We start from the raw sequence: 26,235 nt of genomic DNA, 5'->3' as shown, positions 1-26,235 counted from the left end.
TACTAATAGACTCCCTTTGATGCTTCAAAATCCATATAGATGTCCATATCTGACCTTTTGAACTTATTTGTGGTCAAAGGGTCCTCAAAATGTTTTAAACTACATAAAGTTATAGATCCTTTTGATGATAAATCAGCTATTCAGAGGTTTTGACCTCCTGAACATATTTCTGGCCAAAGAGTCCTCGATCTTGGGCTTTCTATACATACTCATAGACTCCTTCTGATGCATTATAAGCCATATAGATGTCCATATCTGACCTTTTGAACTTATTTGTGGTCAAAGGGTCCTCAAAATTTTTCAAACTATATAAAGTTATAGAATTCTTTTGATGATAAATCAGCTATTCAGAGGTCCCCTTTTGACCTCCTGAAAATATTTCTCGCCAAAGAGTCCTCGATCTTGGGATTTCTATATATACTCATAGACTCCCTCTGATGCTTCATAAGCCATATAGATGTCCATATCTGACCTTTTGAACCTATTTGTGGTCAAAGTGTCCTCAAAATTTTTCAAACTATATAAAGTTATAGAATTCTTTTGATGATAAATCAGCTATTCAGAGGTCCCCTTTTGACCTCCTGAACATATTTCTGGCCAAAGAGTCCTCGATCTTGGGATTTCTATATATAATAATAGACTCCCTTTGATGCTTCAAAATCCATATAGATGTCCATATCTGACCTTTTGAACTTATTTGTGGTCAAAGGGTCCTTAAAATGTTTTAAACTACATAAAGTTATAGATCATTTTGATGATAAATCAACTATTCAGAGGTTTTGACCTCCTGAACATATTTCTGGCCAAAGAGTCCTCGATCTTGGGCTTTCTATACATACTCATAGACTCCTTCTGATGCATCATAAGCCATATAGATGTCCATATCTGACCTTTTGAACTTATTTGTGGTCAAAGGGTCCTCAAAATTTTTCAAACTATATAAAGTTATAGAATTCTTTTGATGATAAATCAGCTATTCAGAGGTCCCCTTTTGACCTCCTGAAAATATTTCTCGCCAAAGAGTCCTCGATCTTGGGCTTTCTATATATACTCATAGACTCCCTCTGATGCTTCATAAGCCATATAGATGTCCATATCTGACCTTTTGAACCTATTTGTGGTCAAAGTGTCCTGAAAATTTTTCAAACTATATAAAGTTATAGAATTCTCTTGAAGATAAATCAGCTATTCAGAGGTCCCCTTTTGACCTCCTGAACATATTTCTGGCCAAAGAGTCCTCGATCTTGGGATTTCTATATATACTAATAGACTCCCTTTGATGCTTCAAAATCCATATAGATGTCCATATCTGACCTTTTGAACTTATTTGTGGTCAAAGGGTCCTCAAAATGTTTTAAACTACATAAAGTTATAGATCCTTTTGATGATAAATCAGCTATTCAGAGGTTTTGACCTCCTGAACATATTTCTGGCCAAAGAGTCCTCGATCTTGGGCTTTCTATACATACTCATAGACTCCTTCTGATGCATTATAAGCCATATAGATGTCCATATCTGACCTTTTGAACTTATTTGTGGTCAAAGGGTCCTCAAAATTTTTCAAACTATATAAAGTTATAGAATTCTTTTGATGATAAATCAGCTATTCAGAGGTCCCCTTTTGACCTCCTGAACATATTTCTGGCCAAAATGTCCTCGATCTTGGGCTTTCTATACATACTCATAGACTCGTTCTGATGCTTCATAAGCCATAGAGATGTCCATATCTGACCTTTTGAACCTATTTGTGGTCAAAGTGTCCTCAAAATTTTTCAAACTATATAAAGTTATAGAATTCTTTTGATGATAAATCAGCTATTCAGAGGTCCCCTTTTGACCTCCTGAAAATATTTCTGGCCAAAGAGTCCTCGATCTTGGGATTTCTATATATACTAATAGACTCCCTTTGATGTTTCAAAATCCATATAGATGTCCATATCTGACCTTTTGAACTTATTTGTGGTCAAAGGGTCCTCAAAATGTTTTAAACTACATAAAGTTATAGATCATTTTGATGATAAATCAACTATTCAGAGGTTTTGACCTCCTGAACATATTTCTGGCCAAAGAGTCCTCGATCTTGGGCTTTCTATACATACTCATAGACTCCTTCTGATGCATCATAAGCCATATAGATGTCCATATCTGACCTTTTGAACTAATTTGTGGTCAAAAGGTCCTCAAAATTTTTCAAACTATATAAAGTTATAGAATTCTTTTGATTATAAATCAACTATTCAGAGGTCCCCTTTTGACCTCCTGAAAATATTTCTGGCCAAAGAGTCCACGATCTTGGGATTTCTATATATACTAATAGACTCCCTTTGATGTTTCAAAATCCATATAGATGTCCATATCTGACCTTTTGAACTTATTTGTGGTCAAAGGGTCCTCAAAATGTTTTAAACTACATAAAGTTATAGATCATTTTGATGATAAATCAACTATTCAGAGGTTTTGACCTCCTGAACATATTTCTGGCCAAAGAGTCCTAGATCTTGGGCTTTCTATACATACTCATAGACTCCTTCTGATGCATCATAAGCCATATAGATGTCCATATCTGACCTTCTGAACTAATTTCTGGTCAAAAGGTCCTCAAAATTTTTCAAACTATATAAAGTTATAGAATTCGTTTGATGATAAATCAGCTATTCAGAGGTCCCCTTTTGACCTCCTGAAAATATTTCTCGCCAAAGAGTCCTCGATCTTGGGCTTTCTATATATACTCATAGACTCCGTCTGATGCTTCATAAGCCATATAGATGGTCCATATCTGACCTTTTGAACCTATTTGTGGTCAAAGTGTCCTCAAAATTTTTCAAACTATATAAAGTTATAGAATTCTTTTGAAGATAAATCAGCTATTCAGAGGTCCCCTTTTGACCTCCTGAACATATTTCTGGCCAAAGAGTCCTCGATCTTGGGATTTCTATATATACTAATAGACTCCCTTTGATGCTTCAAAATCCATATAGATGTCCATATCTGACCTTTTGAACTTATTTGTGGTCAAAGGGTCCTCAAAATGTTTTAAACTACATAAAGTTATAGATCCTTTTGATGATAAATCAGCTATTCAGAGGTCCCCTTTTGACCTCCTGAACATATTTCTGGCCAAAGAGTCCTCGATCTTGGGTTTTCTATACATACTCATAGACTCCTTCTGATGCATCATAAGCCATATAGATGTCCATATCTGACCTTTTGAACTTATTTGTGGTCAAAGGGTCCTCAAAATTTTTCAAACTATATAAAGTTATAGAATTCTTTTGAAGATAAATCAGCTATTCAGAGGTCCCCTTTTGACCTCCTGAACATATTTCTGGCCAAAGAGTCCTCGATCTTGGGATTTCTATATATACTAATAGACTCCCTTTGATGCTTCAAAATCCATATAGATGTCCATATCTGACCTTTTGAACTTATTTGTGGTCAAAGGGTCCTCAAAATGTTTTAAACTACATAAAGTTATAGATCCTTTTGATGATAAATCAGCTATTCAGAGGTTTTGACCTCCTGAACATATTTCTGGCCAAAGAGTCCTCGATCTTGGGCTTTCTATACATACTCATAGACTCCTTCTGATGCATTATAAGCCATATAGATGTCCATATCTGACCTTTTGAACTTATTTGTGGTCAAAGGGTCCTCAAAATTTTTCAAACTATATAAAGTTATAGAATTCTTTTGATGATAAATCAGCTATTCAGAGGTCCCCTTTTGACCTCCTGAACATATTTCTGGCCAAAATGTCCTCGATCTTGGGCTTTCTATACATACTCATAGACTCGTTCTGATGCTTCATAAGCCATAGAGATGTCCATATCTGACCTTTTGAACCTATTTGTGGTCAAAGTGTCCTCAAAATATTTTAAAATATATAAAGTTATGGAATTCTTTTGATGATAAATCAGCTATTCAGAGGTCCCCTTTTGACCTCCTGAAAATATTTCTGGCCAAAGAGTCCTCGATCTTGGGATTTCTATATATACTAATAGACTCCCTTTGATGTTTCAAAATCCATATAGATGTCCATATCTGACCTTTTGAACTTATTTGTGGTCAAAGGGTCCTCAAAATGTTTTAAACTACATAAAGTTATAGATCATTTTGATGATAAATCAACTATTCAGAGGTTTTGACCTCCTGAACATATTTCTGGCCAAAGAGTCCTCGATCTTGGGCTTTCTATACATACTCATAGACTCCTTCTGATGCTTCTTAAGCCATATACTGTAGATGTCCATATCTGACCTTTTGAACCTATTTGTGGTCAAAGTGTCCTCAAATTTTTTCAAACTATATAAAGTTATAGAATTCTTTTGATGATAAATCAGCTATTCAGAGGTCCCCTTTTGACCTCCTGAAAATATTTCTCGCCAAAGTGTCCTCGATCTTGGGCTTTCTATATATACTCATAGACTCCCTCTGATGCTTCATAAGCCATATAGATGTCCATATCTGACCTTTTGAACCTATTTGTGGTCAAAGTGTCCTCAAAATTTTTCAAACTATATAAAGTTATAGAATTCTTTTGATGATAAATCAGCTATTCAGAGGTCCCCTTTTGACCTCCTGAACATATTTCTGGCCAAAGAGTCCTCGATCTTGGGCTTTCTATACATACTCATAGACTCGTTCTGATGCTTCATAAGCCATATAGATGTCCATATCTGACCTTTTGAACCTATTTGTGGTCAAAGTGTCCTCAAAATTTTTCAAAATATATAAAGTTATAGAATTCTTTTGATGATAAATCAGCTATTCAGAGGTCCCCTTTTGACCTCCTGAACATATTTCTGGCCAAAGAGTCCTCGATCTTGGGATTTCTATATATACTAATAGACTCCCTTTGATGCTTCAAAATCCATATAGATGTCCATATCTGACCTTTTGAACTTATTTGTGGTCAAAGGGTCCTCAAAATGTTTTAAACTACATAAAGTTATAGATCATTTTGATGATAAATCAACTATTCAGAGGTTTTGTCCTCCTGAACATATTTCTGGCCAAAGAGTCCTCGGTCTTGGGCTTTCTATACATACTCATAGACTCCTTCTGATGCATCATAAGCCACATAGATGTCCATATCTGACCTTTTGAACTTATTTGTGGTCAAATGATCCTCAAAATTTTTCAAACTATATAAAGTTATAGAATTCATTTGAAGATAAATCAGCTATTCAGAGGTCCCCTTTTGACCTCCTGAACATATTTCTGGCCAAAGAGTCCTCGATCTTGGGATTTCTATATATACTAATAGACTCCCTTTGATGCTTCAAAATCCATATAGATGTCCATATCTGACCTTTTGAACTTATTTGTGGTCAAAGGGTCCTCAAAATGTTTTAAACTACATAAAGTTATTAGATCCTTTTGATGATAAATCAGCTATTCAGAGGTTTTGACCTCCTGAACATATTTCTGGCCAAAGAGTCCTCGATCTTGGGCTTTCTATACATACTCATAGACTCCTTCTGATGCATTATAAGCCATATAGATGTCCATATCTGACCTTTTGAACTTATTTGTGGTCAAAGGGTCCTCAAAATTTTTCAAACTATATAAAGTTATAGAATTCTTTTGATGATAAATCAGCTATTCAGAGGTCCCCTTTTGACCTCCTGAACATATTTCTGGCCAAAGAGTCCTCGATCTTGGGCTTTCTATACATACTCATAGACTCCTTCTGATGCATCATAAGCCATATAGATGTCCATATCTGACCTTTTGAACTTATTTGTGGTCAAAGGGTCCTCAAAATTTTTCAAACTATATAAAGTTATAGAATTCTTTTGAAGATAAATCAGCTATTCAGAGGTCCCCTTTTGACCTCCTGAACATATTTCTGGCCAAAGAGTCCTCGATCTTGGGTTTTCTATACATACTCATAGACTCCTTCTGATGCATCATAAGCCATATAGATGTCCATATCTGACCTTTTGAACTTATTTGTGGTCAAAGGGTCCTCAAAATTTTTCAAACTATATAAAGTTATAGAATTCTTTTGAAGATAAATCAGCTATTCAGAGGTCCCCTTTTGACCTCCTGAACATATTTCTGGCCAAAGAGTCCTCGATCTTGGGATTTCTATATATACTAATAGACTCCCTTTGATGCTTCAAAATCCATATAGATGTCCATATCTGACCTTTTGAACTTATTTGTGGTCAAAGGGTCCTCAAAATGTTTTAAACTACATAAAGTTATAGATCCTTTTGATGATAAATCAGCTATTCAGAGGTTTTGACCTCCTGAACATATTTCTGGCCAAAGAGTCCTCGATCTTGGGCTTTCTATACATACTCATAGACTCCTTCTGATGCATTATAAGCCATATAGATGTCCATATCTGACCTTTTGAACTTATTTGTGGTCAAAGGGTCCTCAAAATTTTTCAAACTATATAAAGTTATAGAATTCTTTTGATGATAAATCAGCTATTCAGAGGTCCCCTTTTGACCTCCTGAACATATTTCTGGCCAAAATGTCCTCGATCTTGGGCTTTCTATACATACTCATAGACTCGTTCTGATGCTTCATAAGCCATAGAGATGTCCATATCTGACCTTTTGAACCTATTTGTGGTCAAAGTGTCCTCAAAATATTTTAAAATATATAAAGTTATGGAATTCTTTTGATGATAAATCAGCTATTCAGAGGTCCCCTTTTGACCTCCTGAAAATATTTCTGGCCAAAGAGTCCTCGATCTTGGGATTTCTATATATACTAATAGACTCCCTTTGATGTTTCAAAATCCATATAGATGTCCATATCTGACCTTTTGAACTTATTTGTGGTCAAAGGGTCCTCAAAATGTTTTAAACTACATAAAGTTATAGATCATTTTGATGATAAATCAACTATTCAGAGGTTTTGACCTCCTGAACATATTTCTGGCCAAAGAGTCCTCGATCTTGGGCTTTCTATACATACTCATAGACTCCTTCTGATGCTTCTTAAGCCATATACTGTAGATGTCCATATCTGACCTTTTGAACCTATTTGTGGTCAAAGTGTCCTCAAATTTTTTCAAACTATATAAAGTTATAGAATTCTTTTGATGATAAATCAGCTATTCAGAGGTCCCCTTTTGACCTCCTGAAAATATTTCTCGCCAAAGTGTCCTCGATCTTGGGCTTTCTATATATACTCATAGACTCCCTCTGATGCTTCATAAGCCATATAGATGTCCATATCTGACCTTTTGAACCTATTTGTGGTCAAAGTGTCCTCAAAATTTTTCAAACTATATAAAGTTATAGAATTCTTTTGATGATAAATCAGCTATTCAGAGGTCCCCTTTTGACCTCCTGAACATATTTCTGGCCAAAGAGTCCTCGATCTTGGGCTTTCTATACATACTCATAGACTCGTTCTGATGCTTCATAAGCCATATAGATGTCCATATCTGACCTTTTGAACCTATTTGTGGTCAAAGTGTCCTCAAAATTTTTCAAAATATATAAAGTTATAGAATTCTTTTGATGATAAATCAGCTATTCAGAGGTCCCCTTTTGACCTCCTGAACATATTTCTGGCCAAAGAGTCCTCGATCTTGGGATTTCTATATATACTAATAGACTCCCTTTGATGCTTCAAAATCCATATAGATGTCCATATCTGACCTTTTGAACTTATTTGTGGTCAAAGGGTCCTCAAAATGTTTTAAACTACATAAAGTTATAGATCATTTTGATGATAAATCAACTATTCAGAGGTTTTGTCCTCCTGAACATATTTCTGGCCAAAGAGTCCTCGGTCTTGGGCTTTCTATACATACTCATAGACTCCTTCTGATGCATCATAAGCCACATAGATGTCCATATCTGACCTTTTGAACTTATTTGTGGTCAAATGATCCTCAAAATTTTTCAAACTATATAAAGTTATAGAATTCATTTGAAGATAAATCAGCTATTCAGAGGTCCCCTTTTGACCTCCTGAACATATTTCTGGCCAAAGAGTCCTCGATCTTGGGATTTCTATATATACTAATAGACTCCCTTTGATGCTTCAAAATCCATATAGATGTCCATATCTGACCTTTTGAACTTATTTGTGGTCAAAGGGTCCTCAAAATGTTTTAAACTACATAAAGTTATTAGATCCTTTTGATGATAAATCAGCTATTCAGAGGTTTTGACCTCCTGAACATATTTCTGGCCAAAGAGTCCTCGATCTTGGGCTTTCTATACATACTCATAGACTCCTTCTGATGCATTATAAGCCATATAGATGTCCATATCTGACCTTTTGAACTTATTTGTGGTCAAAGGGTCCTCAAAATTTTTCAAACTATATAAAGTTATAGAATTCTTTTGATGATAAATCAGCTATTCAGAGGTCCCCTTTTGACCTCCTGAACATATTTCTGGCCAAAGAGTCCTCGATCTTGGGCTTTCTATACATACTCATAGACTCCTTCTGATGCATCATAAGCCATATAGATGTCCATATCTGACCTTTTGAACTTATTTGTGGTCAAAGGGTCCTCAAAATTTTTCAAACTATATAAAGTTATAGAATTCTTTTGAAGATAAATCAGCTATTCAGAGGTCCCCTTTTGACCTCCTGAACATATTTCTGGCCAAAGAGTCCTCGATCTTGGGATTTCTATATTTACTAATAGACTCCCTTTGATGCTTCAAAATCCATATAGATGTCCATATCTGACCTTTTGAACTTATTTGTGGTCAAAGGGTCCTCAAAATGTTTTAAACTACATAAAGTTATAGATCCTTTTGATGATAAATCAGCTATTCAGAGGTTTTGACCTCCTGAACATATTTCTGGCCAAAGAGTCCTCGATCTTGGGCTTTCTATACATACTCATAGACTCCTTCTGATGCATTATAAGCCATATAGATGTCCATATCTGACCTTTTGAACTTATTTGTGGTCAAAGGGTCCTCAAAATTTTTCAAACTATATAAAGTTATAGAATTCTTTTCATGATAAATCAGCTATTCAGAGGTCCCCTTTTGACCTCCTGAACATATTTCTGGCAAAAGAGTACTCGATCTTGGGCTTTCTATACATACTCATAGACTCCTTCTGATGCTTCTTAAGCCATATAGATGTCCATATCTGACCTTTTGAACCTATTTGTGGTCAAAGTGTCCTCAAATTTTTTCAAACTATATAAAGTTATAGAATTCTTTTTATGATAAATCAGCTATTCAGAGTTCCCCTTTTGACCTCCTGAAAATATTTCTTGCCAAAGAGTCCTCGATCTTGGGCTTTCTATATTTACTCATAGACTCCCTCTGATGCTTCATAAGCCATATAGATGTCCATATCTGACCTTTTGAACCTATTTGTGGTCAAAGTGTCCTCAAAATTTTTCAAACTATATAAAGCTATAGAATTCTTTTGATGATAAATCAGCTATTCAGAGGTCCCCTTTTGACCTCCTGAACATATTTCTGGCCAAAGAGTCCTCGATCTTGGGATTTCTATATATACTAATAGACTCCCTTTGATGCTTCAAAATCCATATAGATGTCCATATCTGACCTTTTGAACTTATTTGTGGTCAAAGGGTCCTCAAAATGTTTTAAACTACATAAAGTTATAGATCCTTTTGATGATAAATCAGCTATTCAGAGGTCCCCTTTTGACCTCCTGAACATATTTCTGGCCAAAGAGTCCTCGATCTTGGGTTTTCTATACATACTCATAGACTCCTTCTGATGCATCATAAGCCATATAGATGTCCATATCTGACCTTTTGAACTTATTTGTGGTCAAAGGGTCCTCAAAATTTTTCAAACTATATAAAGTTATAGAATTCTTTTGAAGATAAATCAGCTATTCAGAGGTCCCCTTTTGACCTCCTGAACATATTTCTGGCCAAAGAGTCCTCGATCTTGGGATTTCTATATATACTAATAGACTCCCTTTGATGCTTCAAAATCCATATAGATGTCCATATCTGACCTTTTGAACTTATTTGTGGTCAAAGGGTCCTCAAAATGTTTTAAACTACATAAAGTTATAGATCCTTTTGATGATAAATCAGCTATTCAGAGGTTTTGACCTCCTGAACATATTTCTGGCCAAAGAGTCCTCGATCTTGGGCTTTCTATACATACTCATAGACTCCTTCTGATGCATTATAAGCCATATAGATGTCCATATCTGACCTTTTGAACTTATTTGTGGTCAAAGGGTCCTCAAAATTTTTCAAACTATATAAAGTTATAGAATTCTTTTGATGATAAATCAGCTATTCAGAGGTCCCCTTTTGACCTCCTGAACATATTTCTGGCCAAAATGTCCTCGATCTTGGGCTTTCTATACATACTCATAGACTCGTTCTGATGCTTCATAAGCCATAGAGATGTCCATATCTGACCTTTTGAACCTATTTGTGGTCAAAGTGTCCTCAAAATTTTTCAAACTATATAAAGTTATAGAATTCTTTTGATGATAAATCAACTATTCAGAGGTCCCCTTTTGACCTCCTGAAAATATTTCTGGCCAAAGAGTCCACGATCTTGGGATTTCTATATATACTAATAGACTCCCTTTGATGTTTCAAAATCCATATAGATGTCCATATCTGACCTTTTGAACTTATTTGTGGTCAAAGGGTCCTCAAAATGTTTTAAACTACATAAAGTTATAGATCATTTTGATGATAAATCAACTATTCAGAGGTTTTGACCTCCTGAACATATTTCTGGCCAAAGAGTCCTAGATCTTGGGCTTTCTATACATACTCATAGACTCCTTCTGATGCATCATAAGCCATATAGATGTCCATATCTGACCTTCTGAACTAATTTCTGGTCAAAAGGTCCTCAAAATTTTTCAAACTATATAAAGTTATAGAATTCGTTTGATGATAAATCAGCTATTCAGAGGTCCCCTTTTGACCTCCTGAAAATATTTCTCGCCAAAGAGTCCTCGATCTTGGGCTTTCTATATATACTCATAGACTCCGTCTGATGCTTCATAAGCCATATAGATGGTCCATATCTGACCTTTTGAACCTATTTGTGGTCAAAGTGTCCTCAAAATTTTTCAAACTATATAAAGTTATAGAATTCTTTTGAAGATAAATCAGCTATTCAGAGGTCCCCTTTTGACCTCCTGAACATATTTCTGGCCAAAGAGTCCTCGATCTTGGGATTTCTATATATACTAATAGACTCCCTTTGATGCTTCAAAATCCATATAGATGTCCATATCTGACCTTTTGAACTTATTTGTGGTCAAAGGGTCCTCAAAATGTTTTAAACTACATAAAGTTATAGATCCTTTTGATGATAAATCAGCTATTCAGAGGTCCCCTTTTGACCTCCTGAACATATTTCTGGCCAAAGAGTCCTCGATCTTGGGTTTTCTATACATACTCATAGACTCCTTCTGATGCATCATAAGCCATATAGATGTCCATATCTGACCTTTTGAACTTATTTGTGGTCAAAGGGTCCTCAAAATTTTTCAAACTATATAAAGTTATAGAATTCTTTTGAAGATAAATCAGCTATTCAGAGGTCCCCTTTTGACCTCCTGAACATATTTCTGGCCAAAGAGTCCTCGATCTTGGGATTTCTATATATACTAATAGACTCCCTTTGATGCTTCAAAATCCATATAGATGTCCATATCTGACCTTTTGAACTTATTTGTGGTCAAAGGGTCCTCAAAATGTTTTAAACTACATAAAGTTATAGATCCTTTTGATGATAAATCAACTATTCAGAGGTTTTGACCTCCTGAACATATTTCTGGCCAAAGAGTCCTCGATCTTGGGCTTTCTATACATACTCATAGACTCCTTCTGATGCATCATAAGCCATATAGATGTCCATATCTGACCTTTTGAACTAATTTGTGGTCAAAAGGTCCTCAAAATTTTTCAAACTATATAAAGTTATAGAATTCGTTTGATGATAAATCAGCTATTCAGAGGTCCCCTTTTGACCTCCTGAAAATATTTCTCGCCAAAGAGTCCTCGATCTTGGGCTTTCTATATATACTCATAGACTCCGTCTGATGCTTCATAAGCCATATAGATGTCCATATCTGACCTTTTGAACCTATTTGTGGTCAAAGTGTCCTCAAAATTTTTCAAACTATATAAAGTTATAGAATTCTTTTGAAGATAAATCAGCTATTCAGAGGTCCCCTTTTGACCTCCTGAACATATTTCTGGCCAAAGAGTCCTCGATCTTGGGATTTCTATATATACTAATAGACTCCCTTTGATGCTTCAAAATCCATATAGATGTCCATATCTGACCTTTTGAACTTATTTGTGGTCAAAGGGTCCTCAAAATGTTTTAAACTACATAAAGTTATAGATCCTTTTGATGATAAATCAGCTATTCAGAGGTTTTGACCTCCTGAACATATTTCTGGCCAAAGAGTCCTCGATCTTGGGCTTTCTATACATACTCATAGACTCCTTCTGATGCATTATAAGCCATATAGATGTCCATATCTGACCTTTTGAACTTATTTGTGGTCAAAGGGTCCTCAAAATTTTTCAAACTATATAAAGTTATAGAATTCTTTTGATGATAAATCAGCTATTCAGAGGTCCCCTTTTGACCTCCTGAAAATATTTCTCGCCAAAGAGTCCTCGATCTTGGGATTTCTATATATACTCATAGACTCCCTCTGATGCTTCATAAGCCATATAGATGTCCATATCTGACCTTTTGAACCTATTTGTGGTCAAAGTGTCCTCAAAATTTTTCAAACTATATAAAGTTATAGAATTCTTTTGATGATAAATCAGCTATTCAGAGGTCCCCTTTTGACCTCCTGAACATATTTCTGGCCAAAGAGTCCTCGATCTTGGGTTTTCTATACATACTCATAGACTCCTTCTGATGCATCATAAGCCATATAGATGTCCATATCTGACCTTTTGAACTTATTTGTGGTCAAAGGGTCCTCAAAATTTTTCAAACTATATAAAGTTATAGAATTCTTTTGAAGATAAATCAACTATTCAGAGGTCCCCTTTTGACCTCCTGAAAATATTTCTGGCCAAAGAGTCCACGATCTTGGGATTTCTATATATACTAATAGACTCCCTTTGATGTTTCAAAATCCATATAGATGTCCATATCTGACCTTTTGAACTTATTTGTGGTCAAAGGGTCCTCAAAATGTTTTAAACTACATAAAGTTATAGATCATTTTGATGATAAATCAACTATTCAGAGGTTTTGACCTCCTGAACATATTTCTGGCCAAAGAGTCCTAGATCTTGGGCTTTCTATACATACTCATAGACTCCTTCTGATGCATCATAAGCCATATAGATGTCCATATCTGACCTTCTGAACTAATTTGTGGTCAAAAGGTCCTCAAAATTTTTCAAACTATATAAAGTTATAGAATTCGTTTGATGATAAATCAGCTATTCAGAGGTCCCCTTTTGACCTCCTGAAAATATTTCTCGCCAAAGAGTCCTCGATCTTGGGCTTTCTATATATACTCATAGACTCCGTCTGATGCTTCATAAGCCATATAGATGTCCATATCTGACCTTTTGAACCTATTTGTGGTCAAAGTGTCCTCAAAATTTTTCAAACTATATAAAGTTATAGAATTCTTTTGAAGATAAATCAGCTATTCAGAGGTCCCCTTTTGACCTCCTGAACATATTTCTGGCCAAAGAGTCCTCGATCTTGGGATTTCTATATATACTAATAGACTCCCTTTGATGCTTCAAAATCCATATAGATGTCCATATCTGACCTTTTGAACTTATTTGTGGTCAAAGGGTCCTCAAAATGTTTTAAACTACATAAAGTTATAGATCCTTTTGATGATAAATCAGCTATTCAGAGGTCCCCTTTTGACCTCCTGAACATATTTCTGGCCAAAGAGTCCTCGATCTTGGGTTTTCTATACATACTCATAGACTCCTTCTGATGCATCATAAGCCATATAGATGTCCATATCTGACCTTTTGAACTTATTTGTGGTCAAAGGGTCCTCAAAATTTTTCAAACTATATAAAGTTATAGAATTCTTTTGAAGATAAATCAGCTATTCAGAGGTCCCCTTTTGACCTCCTGAACATATTTCTGGCCAAAGAGTCCTCGATCTTGGGATTTCTATATATACTAATAGACTCCCTTTGATGCTTCAAAATCCATATAGATGTCCATATCTGACCTTTTGAACTTATTTGTGGTCAAAGGGTCCTCAAAATGTTTTAAACTACATAAAGTTATAGATCCTTTTGATGATAAATCAGCTATTCAGAGGTTTTGACCTCCTGAACATATTTCTGGCCAAAGAGTCCTCGATCTTGGGCTTTCTATACATACTCATAGACTCCTTCTGATGCATTATAAGCCATATAGATGTCCATATCTGACCTTTTGAACTTATTTGTGGTCAAAGGGTCCTCAAAATTTTTCAAACTATATAAAGTTATAGAATTCTTTTGATGATAAATCAGCTATTCAGAGGTCCCCTTTTGACCTCCTGAACATATTTCTGGCCAAAATGTCCTCGATCTTGGGCTTTCTATACATACTCATAGACTCGTTCTGATGCTTCATAAGCCATAGAGATGTCCATATCTGACCTTTTGAACCTATTTGTGGTCAAAGTGTCCTCAAAATTTTTCAAACTATATAAAGTTATAGAATTCTTTTGATGATAAATCAGCTATTCAGAGGTCCCCTTTTGACCTCCTGAAAATATTTCTGGCCAAAGAGTCCTCGATCTTGGGATTTCTATATATACTAATAGACTCCCTTTGATGTTTCAAAATCCATATAGATGTCCATATCTGACCTTTTGAACTTATTTGTGGTCAAAGGGTCCTCAAAATGTTTTAAACTACATAAAGTTATAGATCATTTTGATGATAAATCAACTATTCAGAGGTTTTGACCTCCTGAACATATTTCTGGCCAAAGAGTCCTCGATCTTGGGCTTTCTATACATACTCATAGACTCCTTCTGATGCATCATAAGCCATATAGATGTCCATATCTGACCTTTTGAACTAATTTGTGGTCAAAAGGTCCTCAAAATTTTTCAAACTATATAAAGTTATAGAATTCGTTTGATGATAAATCAGCTATTCAGAGGTCCCCTTTTGACCTCCTGAAAATATTTCTCGCCAAAGAGTCCTCGATCTTGGGCTTTCTATATATACTCATAGACTCCGTCTGATGCTTCATAAGCCATATAGATGTCCATATCTGACCTTTTGAACCTATTTGTGGTCAAAGTGTCCTCAAAATTTTTCAAACTATATAAAGTTATAGAATTCTTTTGAAGATAAATCAGCTATTCAGAGGTCCCCTTTTGACCTCCTGAACATATTTCTGGCCAAAGAGTCCTCGATCTTGGGATTTCTATATATACTAATAGACTCCCTTTGATGCTTCAAAATCCATATAGATGTCCATATCTGACCTTTTGAACTTATTTGTGGTCAAAGGGTCCTCAAAATGTTTTAAACTACATAAAGTTATAGATCCTTTTGATGATAAATCAGCTATTCAGAGGTTTTGACCTCCTGAACATATTTCTGGCCAAAGAGTCCTCGATCTTGGGCTTTCTATACAGACTCCTTCTGATGCATTATAAGCCATATAGATGTCCATATCTGACCTTTTGAACTTATTTGTGGTCAAAGGGTCCTCAAAATTTTTCAAACTATATAAAGTTATAGAATTCTTTTGATGATAAATCAGCTATTCAGAGGTCCCCTTTTGACCTCCTGAAAATATTTCTGGCCAAAGAGTCCTCGATCTTGGGATTTCTATATATACTAATAGACTCCCTTTGATGTTTCAAAATCCATATAGATGTCCATATCTGACCTTTTGAACTTATTTGTGGTCAAAGGGTCCTCAAAATGTTTTAAACTACATAAAGTTATAGATCATTTTGATGATAAATCAACTATTCAGAGGTTTTGACCTCCTGAACATATTTCTGGCCAAAGAGTCCTCGATCTTGGGCTTTCTATACATACTCATAGACTCCTTCTGATGCATCATAAGCCATATAGATGTCCATATCTGACCTTTTGAACTAATTTGTGGTCAAAAGGTCCTCAAAATTTTTCAAACTATATAAAGTTATAGAATTCGTTTGATGATAAATCAGCTATTCAGAGGTCCCCTTTTGACCTCCTGAAAATATTTCTCGCCAAAGAGTCCTCGATCTTGGGCTTTCTATATATACTCATAGACTCCGTCTGATGCTTCATAAGCCATATAGATGTCCATATCTGACCTTTTGAACCTATTTGTGGTCAAAGTGTCCTCAAAATTTTTCAAACTATATAAAGTTATAGAATTCTTTTGAAGATAAATCAGCTATTCAGAGGTCCCCTTTTGACCTCCTGAACATATTTCTGGCCAAAGAGTCCTCGATCTTGGGATTTCTATATATACTAATAGACTCCCTTTGATGCTTCAAAATCCATATAGATGTCCATATCTGACCTTTTGAACTTATTTGTGGTCAAAGGGTCCTCAAAATGTTTTAAACTACATAAAGTTATAGATCATTTTGATGATAAATCAACTATTCAGAGGTTTTGACCTCCTGAACATATTTCTGGCCAAAGAGTCCTCGATCTTGGGCTTTCTATACATACTCATAGACTCCTTCTGATGCATCATAAGCCATATAGATGTCCATATCTGACCTTTTGAACTTATTTGTGGTCAAAGGGTCCTCAAAATTTTTCAAACTATATAAAGTTATAGAATTCTTTTGATGATAAATCAGCTATTCAGAGGTCCCCTTTTGACCTCCTGAAAATATTTCTCGCCAAAGAGTCCTCGATCTTGGGCTTTCTATATATACTCATAGACTCCCTCTGATGCTTCATAAGCCATATAGATGTCCATATCTGACCTTTTGAACCTATTTGTGGTCAAAGTGTCCTGAAAATTTTTCAAACTATATAAAGTTATAGAATTCTCTTGAAGATAAATCAGCTATTCAGAGGTCCCCTTTTGACCTCCTGAACATATTTCTGGCCAAAGAGTCCTCGATCTTGGGATTTCTATATATACTAATAGACTCCCTTTGATGCTTCAAAATCCATATAGATTTCCATATCTGACCTTTTGAACTTATTTGTGGTCAAAGGGTCCTCAAAATGTTTTAAACTACATAAAGTTATAGATCCTTTTGATGATAAATCAGCTATTCAGAGGTTTTGACCTCCTGAACATATTTCTGGCCAAAGAGTCCTCGATCTTGGGCTTTCTATACATACTCATAGACTCCTTCTGATGCATTATAAGCCATATAGATGTCCATATCTGACCTTTTGAACTTATTTGTGGTCAAAGGGTCCTCAAAATTTTTCAAACTATATAAAGTTATAGAATTCTTTTGATGATAAATCAGCTATTCAGAGGTCCCCTTTTGACCTCCTGAACATATTTCTGGCCAAAATGTCCTCGATCTTGGGCTTTCTATACATACTCATAGACTCGTTCTGATGCTTCATAAGCCATAGAGATGTCCATATCTGACCTTTTGAACCTATTTGTGGTCAAAGTGTCCTCAAAATTTTTCAAACTATATAAAGTTATAGAATTCTTTTGATGATAAATCAGCTATTCAGAGGTCCCCTTTTGACCTCCTGAAAATATTTCTGGCCAAAGAGTCCTCGATCTTGGGATTTCTATATATACTAATAGACTCCCTTTGATGTTTCAAAATCCATATAGATGTCCATATCTGACCTTTTGAACTTATTTGTGGTCAAAGGGTCCTCAAAATGTTTTAAACTACATAAAGTTATAGATCATTTTGATGATAAATCAACTATTCAGAGGTTTTGACCTCCTGAACATATTTCTGGCCAAAGAGTCCTCGATCTTGGGCTTTCTATACATACTCATAGACTCCTTCTGATGCATCATAAGCCATATAGATGTCCATATCTGACCTTTTGAACTAATTTGTGGTCAAAAGGTCCTCAAAATTTTTCAAACTATATAAAGTTATAGAATTCGTTTGATGATAAATCAGCTATTCAGAGGTCCCCTTTTGACCTCCTGAAAATATTTCTCGCCAAAGAGTCCTCGATCTTGGGCTTTCTATATATACTCATAGACTCCGTCTGATGCTTCATAAGCCATATAGATGTCCATATCTGACCTTTTGAACCTATTTGTGGTCAAAGTGTCCTCAAAATTTTTCAAACTATATAAAGTTATAGAATTCTTTTGAAGATAAATCAGCTATTCAGAGGTCCCCTTTTGACCTCCTGAACATATTTCTGGCCAAAGAGTCCTCGATCTTGGGATTTCTATATATACTAATAGACTCCCTTTGATGCTTCAAAATCCATATAGATGTCAATATCTGACCTTTTGAACTTATTTGTGGTCAAAGGGTCCTCAAAATGTTTTAAACTACATAAAGTTATAGATCCTTTTGATGATAAATCAGCTATTCAGAGGTTTTGACCTCCTGAACATATTTCTGGCCAAAGAGTCCTCGATCTTGGGCTTTCTATACATACTCATAGACTCCTTCTGATGCATTATAAGCCATATAGATGTCCATATCTGACCTTTTGAACTTATTTGTGGTCAAAGGGTCCTCAAAATTTTTCAAACTATATAAAGTTATAGAATTCTTTTGATGATAAATCAGCTATTCAGAGGTCCCCTTTTGACCTCCTGAAAATATTTCTCGCCAAAGAGTCCTCGATCTTGGGTTTTCTATACATACTCATAGACTCCTTCTGATGCATCATTAGCCATATAGATGTCCATATCTGACCTTTTGAACTTATTTGTGGTCAAAGGGTCCTCAAAATTTTTCAAACTATATAAAGTTATAGAATTCTTTTGAAGATAAATCAACTATTCAGAGGTCCCCTTTTGACCTCCTGAAAATATTTCTGGCCAAAGAGTCCACGATCTTGGGATTTCTATATATACTAATAGACTCCCTTTGATGTTTCAAAATCCATATAGATGTCCATATCTGACCTTTTGAACTTATTTGTGGTCAAAGGGTCCTCAAAATGTTTTAAACTACATAAAGTTATAGATCATTTTGATGATAAATCAACTATTCAGAGGTTTTGACCTCCTGAACATATTTCTGGCCAAAGAGTCCTAGATCTTGGGCTTTCTATACATACTCATAGACTCCTTCTGATGCATCATAAGCCATATAGATGTCCATATCTGACCTTCTGAACTAATTTGTGGTCAAAAGGTCCTCAAAATTTTTCAAACTATATAAAGTTATAGAATTCGTTTGATGATAAATCAGCTATTCAGAGGTCCCCTTTTGACCTCCTGAAAATATTTCTCGCCAAAGAGTCCTCGATCTTGGGCTTTCTATATATACTCATAGACTCCTTCTGATGCATCATAAGCCATATAGATAAGCCAAAATCCATATAGATGTCCATATCTGACCTTTTGAACTTATTTGTGGTCAAAGGGTCCTCAAAATGTTTTAAACTACATAAAGTTATAGATCCTTTTGATGATAAATCAGCTATTCAGAGGTTTTGACCTCCTGAACATATTTCTGGCCAAAGAGTCCTCGATCTTGGGCTTTCTATACATACTCATAGACTCCTTCTGATGCATTATAAGCCATATAGATGTCCATATCTGACCTTTTGAACTTATTTGTGGTCAAAGGGTCCTCAAAATTTTTCAAACTATATAAAGTTATAGAATTCTTTTGATGATAAATCAGCTATTCAGAGGTCCCCTTTTGACCTCCTGAACATATTTCTGGCCAAAATGTCCTCGATCTTGGGCTTTCTATACATACTCATAGACTCGTTCTGATGCTTCATAAGCCATAGAGATGTCCATATCTGACCTTTTGAACCTATTTGTGGTCAAAGTGTCCTCAAAATTTTTCAAACTATATAAAGTTATAGAATTCTTTTGATGATAAATCAGCTATTCAGAGGTCCCCTTTTGACCTCCTGAAAATATTTCTGGCCAAAGAGTCCTCGATCTTGGGATTTCTATATATACTAATAGATGAACCCTTTGATGTTTCAAAATCCATATAGATGTCCATATCTGACCTTTTGAACTTATTTGTGGTCAAAGGGTCCTCAAAATGTTTTAAACTACATAAAGTTATAGATCATTTTGATGATAAATCAACTATTCAGAGGTTTTGACCTCCTGAACATATTTCTGGCCAAAGAGTCCTCGATCTTGGGCTTTCTATACATACTCATAGACTCCTTCTGATGCATCATAAGCCATATAGATGTCCATATCTGACCTTTTGAACTAATTTGTGGTCAAAAGGTCCTCAAAATTTTTCAAACTATATAAAGTTATAGAATTCGTTTGATGATAAATCAGCTATTCAGAGGTCCCCTTTTGACCTCCTGAAAATATTTCTGGCCAAAGAGTCCTCGATCTTGGGCTTTCTATATATACTCATAGACTCCGTCTGATGCTTCATAAGCCATATAGATGTCCATATCTGACCTTTTGAACCTATTTGTGGTCAAAGTGTCCTCAAAATTTTTCAAACTATATAAAGTTATAGAATTCTTTTGAAGATAAATCAGCTATTCAGAGGTCCCCTTTTGACCTCCTGAACATATTTCTGGCCAAAGAGTCCTCGATCTTGGGATTTCTATATATACTAATAGACTCCCTTTGATGCTTCAAAATCCATATAGATGTCCATATCTGACCTTTTGAACTTATTTGTGGTCAAAGGGTCCTCAAAATGTTTTAAACTACATAAAGTTATAGATCCTTTTGATGATAAATCAGCTATTCAGAGGTTTTGACCTCCTGAACATATTTCTGGCCAAAGAGTCCTCGATCTTGGGCTTTCTATACATACTCATAGACTCCTTCTGATGCATTATAAGCCATATAGATGTCCATATCTGACCTTTTGAACTTATTTGTGGTCAAAGGGTCCTCAAAATTTTTCAAACTATATAAAGTTATAGAATTCTTTTGATGATAAATCAGCTATTCAGAGGTCCCCTTTTGACCTCCTGAAAATATTTCTCGCCAAAGAGTCCTCGATCTTGGGATTTCTATATATACTCATAGACTCCCTCTGATGCTTCATAAGCCATATAGATGTCCATATCTGACCTTTTGAACCTATTTGTGGTCAAAGTGTCCTCAAAATTTTTCAAACTATATAAAGTTATAGAATTCTTTTGATGATAAATCAGCTATTCAGAGGTCCCCTTTTGACCTCCTGAACATATTTCTGGCCAAAGAGTCCTCGATCTTGGGATTTCTATATATAATAATAGACTCCCTTTGATGCTTCAAAATCCATATAGATGTCCATATCTGACCTTTTGAACTTATTTGTGGTCAAAGGGTCCTCAAAATGTTTTAAACTACATAAAGTTATAGATCATTTTGATGATAAATCAACTATTCAGAGGTTTTGACCTCCTGAACATATTTCTGGCCAAAGAGTCCTCGATCTTGGGCTTTCTATACATACTCATAGACTCCTTCTGATGCATCATAAGCCATATAGATGTCCATATCTGACCTTTTGAACCTATTTGTGGTCAAAGTGTCCTGAAAATTTTTCAAACTATATAAAGTTATAGTATTCTCTTGAAGATAAATCAGCTATTCAGAGGTCCCCTTTTGACCTCCTGAACATATTTCTGGCCAAAGAGTCCTCGATCTTGGGATTTCTATATATACTAATAGACTCCCTTTGATGCTTCAAAATCCATATAGATGTCCATATCTGACCTTTTGAACTTATTTGTGGTCAAAGGGTCCTCAAAATGTTTTAAACTACATAAAGTTATAGATCCTTTTGATGATAAATCAGCTATTCAGAGGTTTTGACCTCCTGAACATATTTCTGGCCAAAGAGTCCTCGATCTTGGGCTTTCTATACATACTCATAGACTCCTTCTGATGCATTATAAGCCATATAGATGTCCATATCTGACCTTTTGAACTTATTTGTGGTCAAAGGGTCCTCAAAATTTTTCAAACTATATAAAGTTATAGAATTCTTTTGATGATAAATCAGCTATTCAGAGGTCCCCTTTTGACCTCCTGAACATATTTCTGGCCAAAGAGTCCTCGATCTTGGGCTTTCTATACATACTCATAGACTCGTTCTGATGCTTCATAAGCCATATAGATGTCCATATCTGACCTTTTGAACCTATTTGTGGTCAAAGTGTCCTCAAAATTTTTCAAACTATATAAAGTTATAGAATTCTTTTGATGATAAATCAGCTATTCAGAGGTCCCCTTTTGACCTCCTGAAAATATTTCTGGCCAAAGAGTCCTCGATCTTGGGATTTCTATATATACTAATAGACTCCCTTTGATGTTTCAAAATCCATATAGATGTCCATATCTGACCTTTTGAACTTATTTGTGGTCAAAGGGTCCTCAAAATGTTTTAAACTACATAAAGTTATAGATCATTTTGATGATAAATCAGCTATTCAGAGGTTTTGACCTCCTGAACATATTTCTGGCCAAAGAGTCCTCGATCTTGGGCTTTCTATATATACTCATAGACTCCATCTGATGCATCATAAGCCATATAGATGTCCATATCTGACCTTTTGAACTTATTTGTGGTCAAAGGGTCCTCAAAATTTTTCAAACTATATAAAGTTATAGAATTCTTTTGATGATAAATCAGCTATTCAGAGGTCCCCTTTTGACCTCCTGAAATTATTTCTCGCCAAAGAGTCCTCGATCTTGGGCTTTCTATATATACTCATAGACTCCCTCTGATGCTTCATAAGCCATATAGATGTCCATATCTGACCTTTTGAACCTATTTGTGGTCAAAGTGTCCTCAAAATTTTTCAAACTATATAAAGTTATAGAATTCTTTTGATGATAAATCAGCTATTCAGAGGTCCCCTTTTGACCTCCTGAACATATTTCTGGCCAAAGAGTCCTCGATCTTGGGATTTCTATATATAATAATAGACTCCCTTTGATGCTTCAAAATCCATATAGATGTCCATATCTGACCTTTTGAACTTATTTGTGGTCAAAGGGTCCTCAAAATGTTTCAAACTATATAAAGTTATAGAATTCTTTTGATGATAAATCAGCTATTCAGAGGTCCCCTTTTGACCTCCTGAACATATTTCTGGCCAAAGAGTCCTCGATCTTGGGCTTTCTATACATACTCATAGACTCGTTCTGATGCTTCATAAGCCATATAGATGTCCATATCTGACCTTTTGAACCTATTTGTGGTCAAAGTGTCCTCAAAATTTTTCAAACTATATAAAGTTATAGAATTCTTTTGATGATAAATCAGCTATTCAGAGGTCCCCTTTTGACCTCCTGAAAATATTTCTGGCCAAAGAGTCCTCGATCTTGGGATTTCTATATATACTAATAGACTCCCTTTGATGTTTCAAAATCCATATAGATGTCCATATCTGACATTTTGAACTTACTTGTGGTCAAAGGGTCCTCAAAATGTTTTAAACTACATAAAGTTATAGATCATTTTGATGATAAATCAGCTATTCAGAGGTTTTGACCTCCTGAACATATTTCTGGCCAAAGAGTCCTCGATCTTGGGCTTTCTATATATACTCATAGACTCCATCTGATGCATCATAAGCCATATAGATGTCCATATCTGACCTTTTGAACTTATTTGTGGTCAAAGGGTCCTCAAAATTTTTCAAACTATATAAAGTTATAGAATTCTTTTGATGATAAATCAGCTATTCAGAGGTCCCCTTTTGACCTCCTGAAATTATTTCTCGCCAAAGAGTCCTCGATCTTGGGCTTTCTATATATACTCATAGACTCCCTCTGATGCTTCATAAGCCATATAGATGTCCATATCTGACCTTTTGAACCTATTTGTGGTCAAAGTGTCCTCAAAATTTTTCAAACTATATAAAGTTATAGAATTCTTTTGATGATAAATCAGCTATTCAGAGGTCCCCTTTTGACCTCCTGAACATATTTCTGGCCAAAGAGTCCTCGATCTTGGGATTTCTATATATAATAATAGACTCCCTTTGATGCTTCAAAATCCATATAGATGTCCATATCTGACCTTTTGAACTTATTTGTGGTCAAAGGGTCCTCAAAATGTTTTAAACTACATAAAGTTATAGATCCTTTTGATGATTAAATCAGCTATTCAGAGGTTTTGACCTCCTGAACATATTTCTGGCCAAAGAGTCCTCGATCTTGGGCTTTCTATACATACTCATAGACTCCTTCTGATGCATCATAAGCCATATAGATGTCCATATCTGACCTTTTGAACTTATTTGTGGTCAAAGGGTCCTCAAAATTTTTCAAACTATATAAAGTTATAGAATTCTTTTGATGATAAATCAGCTATTCAGAGGTCCCCTTTTGACCTCCTGAACATATTTCTGGCCAAAGAGTCCTCGATCTTGGGCTTTCTATACATACTCATAGACTCGTTCTGATGCTTCATAAGCCATATAGATGTCCATATCTGACCTTTTGAACCTATTTGTGGTCAAAGTGTCCTCAAAATTTTTCAAACTATATAAAGTTATAGAATTCTTTTGATGATAAATCAGCTATTCAGAGGTCCCCTTTTGACCTCCTGAACATATTTCTGGCCAAAGAGTCCTTGATCTTGGGATTTCTATATATACTAATAGACTCCCTTTGATGCTTCAAAATCCATATAGACGTCCATATCTGACCTTTTGAACTTATTTGTGGTCAAAGGGTCCTCAAAATGTTTTAAACTACATAAAGTTATAGATCCTTTTGATGATAAATCAACTATTCAGAGGTTTTGACCTCCTGAACATATTTCTGGCCAAAGAGTACTCGATCTTGGGCTTTCTATACATACTCATAGACTCCTTCTGATGCTTCTTAAGCCATATAGATGTCCATATCTGACCTTTTGAACCTATTTGTGGTCAAAGTGTCCTCAAATTTTTTCAAACTATATAAAGTTATAGAATTCTTTTGATGATAAATCCGCTATTCAGAGGTCCCCTTTTGACCTCCTGAAAATATTTCTCGCCAAAGAGTCCTCGATCTTGGGCTTTCTATATATACTCATAGACTCGTTCTGATGCTTCATAAGCCATATAGATGTCCATATCTGACCTTTTGAACCTATTTGTGGTCAAAGTGTCCTCAAAATGTTTTAAACTACATAAAGTTATAGATCCTTTTGATGATAAATCAGCTATTCAGAGGTTTTGACCTCCTGAACATATTTCTGGCCAAAGAGTCCTCGATCTTGGGCTTTCTATACATACTCATAGACTCCTTCTGATGCATCATAAGCCATATAGATGTCCATATCTAACCTTTTGAACTTATTTGTGGTCAAAGGGTCCTCAAAATTTTTCAAACTATATAAAGTTATAGAATTCTTTTGATGATAAATCAGCTATTCAGAGGTCCCCTTTTGACCTCCTGAACATATTTCTGGCCAAAGAGTCCTCGATCTTGGGCTTTCTATACATACTCATAGACTCGTTCTGATGCTTCATAAGCCATATAGATGTCCATATCTGACCTTTTGAACCTATTTGTGGTCAAAGTGTCCTCAAAAATTTTCAAACTATATAAAGTTATAGAATTCTTTTGATGATAAATCAGCTATTCAGAGGTCCCCTTTTGACCTCCTGAACATATTTCTGGCCAAAGAGTCCTCGATCTTGGGCTTTCTATACATACTCATAGACTCGTTCTGATGCTTCCTAAGCCATATAGATGTTCATATCTGACCTTTTGAACCTATTTGTCGTCAAAGTGTCCTCAAAATTTTTCAAACTATATAAAGTTATAGAATTCTTTTGATGATAAATCAGCTATTCAGAGGTCCCCTTTTGACCTCCTGAAAATATTTCTGGCCAAAGAGTCCTCGATCTTGGGCTTTCTATATATACTCATAGACTCCCTCTGATGCTTCAAAAGCCACATAGATGTCCATATCTGACCTTTTGAACTTATTTCTGGTCAAAGGGTCCTAAAAAGTTTTTAAACTATATAAAGTTATAGACTCTTTCTGATGATAAATCAGCTATTCAGAGTTCCCCTTTTAACCTACTGAACATATTTCTGGCCAAAGAGTCCTAAAAGATTAATACAATACATTCAGACTGATATCTTCGGATGTTATATCCTCCTGACAAAAGACCATTTTTGACATACTGAATTTTTTTCTGGCCAAGGAGTATTGGAAACTTGGGCTTTCTATACATACTCCTTCTGATGCTTCATAAGCCATATATATATATGTCCATAT

Source organism: Scardinius erythrophthalmus, assembly GCF_964197995.2.
Source record: "Scardinius erythrophthalmus genome assembly, chromosome: 11".
Lineage (NCBI taxonomy): Eukaryota > Metazoa > Chordata > Actinopteri > Cypriniformes > Leuciscidae > Scardinius > Scardinius erythrophthalmus.
The sequence above is the reverse complement of the archived record's forward strand: the minus strand, read 5'-3'. Positions refer to the sequence as shown.